This window comes from Sturnira hondurensis, unplaced genomic scaffold (genome assembly GCF_014824575.4).
Source record: "Sturnira hondurensis isolate 20B ecotype Veracruz unplaced genomic scaffold, ASM1482457v3 Scaffold0019428, whole genome shotgun sequence".
NCBI classification, from domain to species: domain Eukaryota; kingdom Metazoa; phylum Chordata; class Mammalia; order Chiroptera; family Phyllostomidae; genus Sturnira; species Sturnira hondurensis.
The window spans coordinates 3037697-3042921 of NW_028092059.1; the positions used below are offsets into that span (position 1 = coordinate 3037697).

At 33.6% G+C, this 5225-nt stretch overlaps 1 pseudogene; it reads left to right on the forward strand.

Moving 5' to 3' along the window:
• The first annotated feature begins 659 nt into the window (after positions 1 to 659).
• LOC118974404 (60S ribosomal protein L31-like) lies at positions 660 to 1050 on the forward strand (annotated as a pseudogene).
• The last annotated feature ends 4175 nt before the right edge of the window (positions 1051 to 5225 follow it).

The window sequence follows — 5225 nt, forward strand, 5'->3', positions numbered from 1 at the left end:
AGCAACCATAGTGAGAGATTTTGATGCACATGCATCAGTAGCTTTAGATGCAACAGGCAAAAGAATAAGGAAATCTATTCCTTATACATAAAAATTAAAGTAAAAATTAGTTCACAAAAATTAGTCCAAACACAACATGTTTGTCTGTTGCAAAACTTTGAAACATTTGCTATGAAACCTCCCTAGTGTCATTAGAAGTAAAGGCAATAAATCAGACTAAAAATGTTAAATATATTTAGAAGCTAAAAACATTTGTCAAAATAATTCTCAGATAAAGAGATAAGCATGGTGGTAATATGAGAGAGAGGTATGATCTTAATCACATTTATTTATAAAGCAGAAATTTTGCATATACATTGTTTCTTGAGAATCCAGGGGGGAAATTAGCAAGCTAAACAAAAAGGAAATAGAACAGAGAAAGCAGCCCTGGCTGGTGTGCCTCAATAGATTGAGTGTCAGCCTGCTACTCAAAGGGCCCCTGGTCTGATACCCAGTCAGAGCACTAGCTTGGGTTGAGGGCTAGGTCTCTAGTTGGGGGCACACAGGAGGCAACCACACATTGATGATTCTCTCCTCTTTCTCTCTCCCTTCCTCTCTCTCTAAAAGTAATAAATAAAATCTTAAAAAAAAAGCTGTTTTTCCAATTTGGAGCTGTTATAATGGCTCCCACAAAGAAGGGTGGCGAGAAGAATAAGGGTCATTCTGCCATCAGTGAGGTAGTGGCTAGAGAGTACACCATCAACATCCACAAAAGCATCTATAGAGTGAGCTTCAAGAAGCATGTTCCTTGGGCACTTAAAAAAGTCCAGAAATTTGCCATGAAGGACACATGAAGGAGATGGGAACTCCAGAAGCACATATTAATACTAGGCCCAACAAAGCCAACTGGGCCAAAGAAATAAGGAATGTCCCATAGTGTATCCTGGTGTGGTGTCCAGAAAATGTAATGAGGATGAAGATTCACCAAACAAGCTCTCTACATTGGTCACCTATGTTCCTATCACAACTTTCAAAAATCTACCCTTAATGCGGATGAGAACTAACTGCTGATTATTGAATAAAGTTATAAAACTGAAGAAAAATAAAGCAAATATTAAAATTGATATTAATTTTAAAATAAACAGAAAGCAATTTTATATGTATATAATATTTTGGAAAAGACTAATAAAAGAGAACTGAGCCCTGGCTGGAGTAGCTCAGTGGATAGAACGCAGGCCTGAGAACCAAAGGGTCCCTGGTTTGGTTCCCAGTCAGGGCACATGACTGGGTCGTGGGCCAGGTACCCAGGAGGGGATGCGCAAAAGGCAACCACACAATGATGTTTCTCTCCCTCTCTTTCTCCTTCCTTTCTCTCTAAAAATATTTTTTTTTCAAAAGAAAGAATTAAAAGGATCAGGAAAGATGTTTTTCACCTTTAAATCAAAACATCTTCTCAAAATCAATAAAACGAAGATCATTATGTTTTAAAAAATGTATAATTAGAGATAAAACAATTTATTTAACAAAACAGAGATAGAGAGGGAAGCAAGAAATCTGAGGGGAATCTAGCAACCATCTTTCATAATAATTTTCTAAGAAATTTAATAGGTATCCACATACTTGATTTTATTTGTTTTTCAATTTTTATTTATTGAATTTATTGGGGTAACGTGATTAATAAAAGTATGTAGGATTCAGGTGTACAATTCTACAATACAATACATAATCTCTGTACTGTATGTGTGTTCACCACTCTAAGTCATGTCTTCTTTCATCACCATTTATCCACTTTTTATCCTCTTCTCATGTGTTTTGTTAAAGTCCACTTCAGATATTTTCTGATCATGTGTTTTTGGGTTCTGCTGAGGTGACTGAGGGACCCACCTTTATCAATGTAGAGACCCTGTGGTTCGTTTGAGAGGTACAATCTTACTCTCTTGTAAGTGCTCTCTGCATGACCAAGTAATCTAACTTTTTGTTCTTTATGAGGTTTCAACAGAAGTTTGCAGAGACACATTCTAAGCTTTTTATAGAATGTACTTTCCCGACAGTGGATCTCTTAGTTTTTGTACTTTGCCATATAAAGAGACTGAGAATGTTCAAAAGCATCCAGTCTTCATGTCTTTCCCTTAACACTTATTACCTCAGTTTGTGTCTCTCCTCTTACATATTCCAGGGAGCATCAGGGAGAAACTGTGACCACCTTCGGTATTTTTCTAGGAAATCTTTTCACTTATAAAACCAAACTTACCACTTACAAGTTTTGCTTCTACATAATTGCAGAAAATAACTATGCTAAGAATTATGCCATTCCATAGCAAGGATCCCCCCAATTCCCGTTTTCGATAGCATGCTCCTCACTTGTTTCTGAGCCCTCACCAACCAGTTCTGAGACTATTTTTAATGTTGGTAATGATAGGGAGGAAATGGCGCTCCCTCATACTGGTGAAGCTTACCTTCATCCGCACTTTCTGTCAGTTTACTCAAGAGTCTAAGCTCTGGGGTGTTTGAGGTTGGCACTCCATTTGTTGCTATTGTAATCATTCATTACCTAATGGCTGTAAAACTGAACCCATTTTCCATGTCTACAGAGCTCTGAGTATGCTACTTTCTCTATATTGGGTGCTTTTAGATGAAGAAAATAAAATCTAACTGAAAGGGGAAAATAAGATCTACTGCAGAGTTTACCAGAGGTCATTTTGTTTTTATTTCACCATGAACAAACAAACAAACAAACAAATAAAATGTTACATATTCCTATACTAATATATATTTATATATCTTCAAATTTATTCCTTTATTGCATTATGCTGAAATTATACCTTCTTTTATGTGATAATCAGATCTCATGTTATTGAGATAATTTAAATTCCAATCTTATGCATTAAGTTTTAGATAATTTGTTTGATATCAGAATATTCAACTCAAATTATTTTGGTGATTATCTGTCTCAGGAATTATCAGAGAAGACTAATTTGTGGTTCCTGAATCCCTGAACAATGATTTATAGAACAATATAATCCTATAACAAGTGTATTGCTGGAGACTACAATTAGTTAGAAATATGAATCTGGAGAATCTCTGTAGAAAGATTCTGTAGCTACAACAGTGCATTTTAATGTCACTGACGATAGAAAATATCCCCCTTAAAGGCACAACATACAGAGTTCCATTACTCTGGCTTTTATGAACTTGCAAGACAATGAACATTTCATAAAACATTTTTCCTTCTACCTTCCACATCAATGACATACTAAGTACAAATACCCTGTGTTGTTCATCAACAGCCCATAAGCATCATTTCATATTTTTTTGCATAATCACATTATTCCCTCAACTCATAAATCTGTATGTGCTGATTACAATTCTCGCCCATCAATCCAGATTCCTTTTTTCCCACATACAATATTTATTGAATGGATCAGGGGAACAATCCTTCAAATAAAAGTGGGTCTGGCTAGTCACAATTAGGTCATTAATACATCAGTAAAGTTACTGTTCTTCAAACAATGAGAAAATAAATCTTTAAAGAGATTTACATTAATGTAGACTGTTAATGAGCAACTGTGGTGTAATTTCTCAAAATCTGCATTACTTTGTCACTTAATAATATTTACATAATATTTTAAGGTCCACATTTTTATATTAATTATCATAGAAATCACTTATTGTAGCAAGTGTCTTTCTGACTATTGACAGCTTCTAGGGTTTTTCTCTCAGTTTCAATGAAAATATTAACACATTTTTAGTGAATTGAAGTAGTTATTGTAATATATTAACTAAGACATCAACTATAATTTCAATATCACCAAATTTCATTACCAAAACATTAAATTAATCCAAAAATGTTTTTTACAGATTACATAAGGTCATAAAATAGATAAACTAAATTTAATATAAATGTTACACATTTCAACAAATTACTGTTTGGAGAAAAATACATTTTTGAGAAATTAAAATTACATAGAAAAATTTTTAAAGATTTTATTTATCTTTAGAGGGGAAGGCAAGGGGAGAGGGAGAGAAATATCAATGTACAATTGTTTCTCCTGCATCTCGCTCAGCTGGGAACTAGCGGGCAACCCAGGCATGTGCCCTGACTGGGAATTGAACCGTGGTTGTTTAGTTTGCAGGCCCACACTCAACCCACTGAGCTACACTGGCCAGGGAAATTACATAGAAATTTAATTTTATAGATAAGTTTACACAAGCAGAGATTTTATAAAAATATCACAGAGTGTTTTATTCTTTGAGTTACAAACACATGTTGTAATGATTTTTTTCATTTGCCACTCATTGAGAATTGCTCAATTTTAGAAAATAACCAGAATTAAGTTTTACCCAAATCAAAAGTTAAAGGCCCATTACTAGTAAGAGTAAGATTCAGATGGTCATATATAACCAATTAAAAATGAATATTTCTAACAAACTACACTAATGTTTTGAGCATCTCTGCTCTGCTATGGTTTTGAAACGATACAGTGTTTGAGATAATGTAATATCATACAAGATAAATATCAAGTTTAAGTTTTGGTTCTATTCATTAACCTAAGGAGAGAAAATATCAGTCAATAAAACTTCTATGGCACATATTAATAGATAATAATCTGAGGAAAAAAATATATATATAAAATTTTAAATTATAGAATTAACATAAAGCAATTTATATATTATAACCATTGAAATAATATAAATTACTAATTAATGAAATTTATCTACAACATAGCTTATTTGATTTAAAAGACATTATAATTTTAAAAGGACATTTAATTTTAAAAGTAAAAGCATTATTTATGGTAGGCCTGAGTCTGAATCAATTAGCGTATTTGTCTGAATTTGTTAGTATATGCATACATAATTAACATCTGTACACATACACACATATACATTTACCACATACTATAAAATGCATTGAAGTAAGCATGTAATTGAAATGCCAACAATCTCTATCCTATAACTATAAGTAAGATATTGAACTTCAAAAATGTCTCATGCTGAATACATTGCTATGTGTCTATTTAGCCCATGGTTTTGGGGGTTAGGCATTGTTATGGTTGCTTTTACATGCCAGCTTGGCTAGGAATGCCCAGTGATTTGGTTATAACTATCTAGATGATGCGATGAGGGTATTTCGTAAATGTGACTCCCATTTGTCTTTAAGGCCATTCCCTGCAGTGATGTGGATGGATCTCACCCAATCAGATCAAGTCCTTTAGAGCAAAACCTAAGGTTTCTCAGAGAAAGGC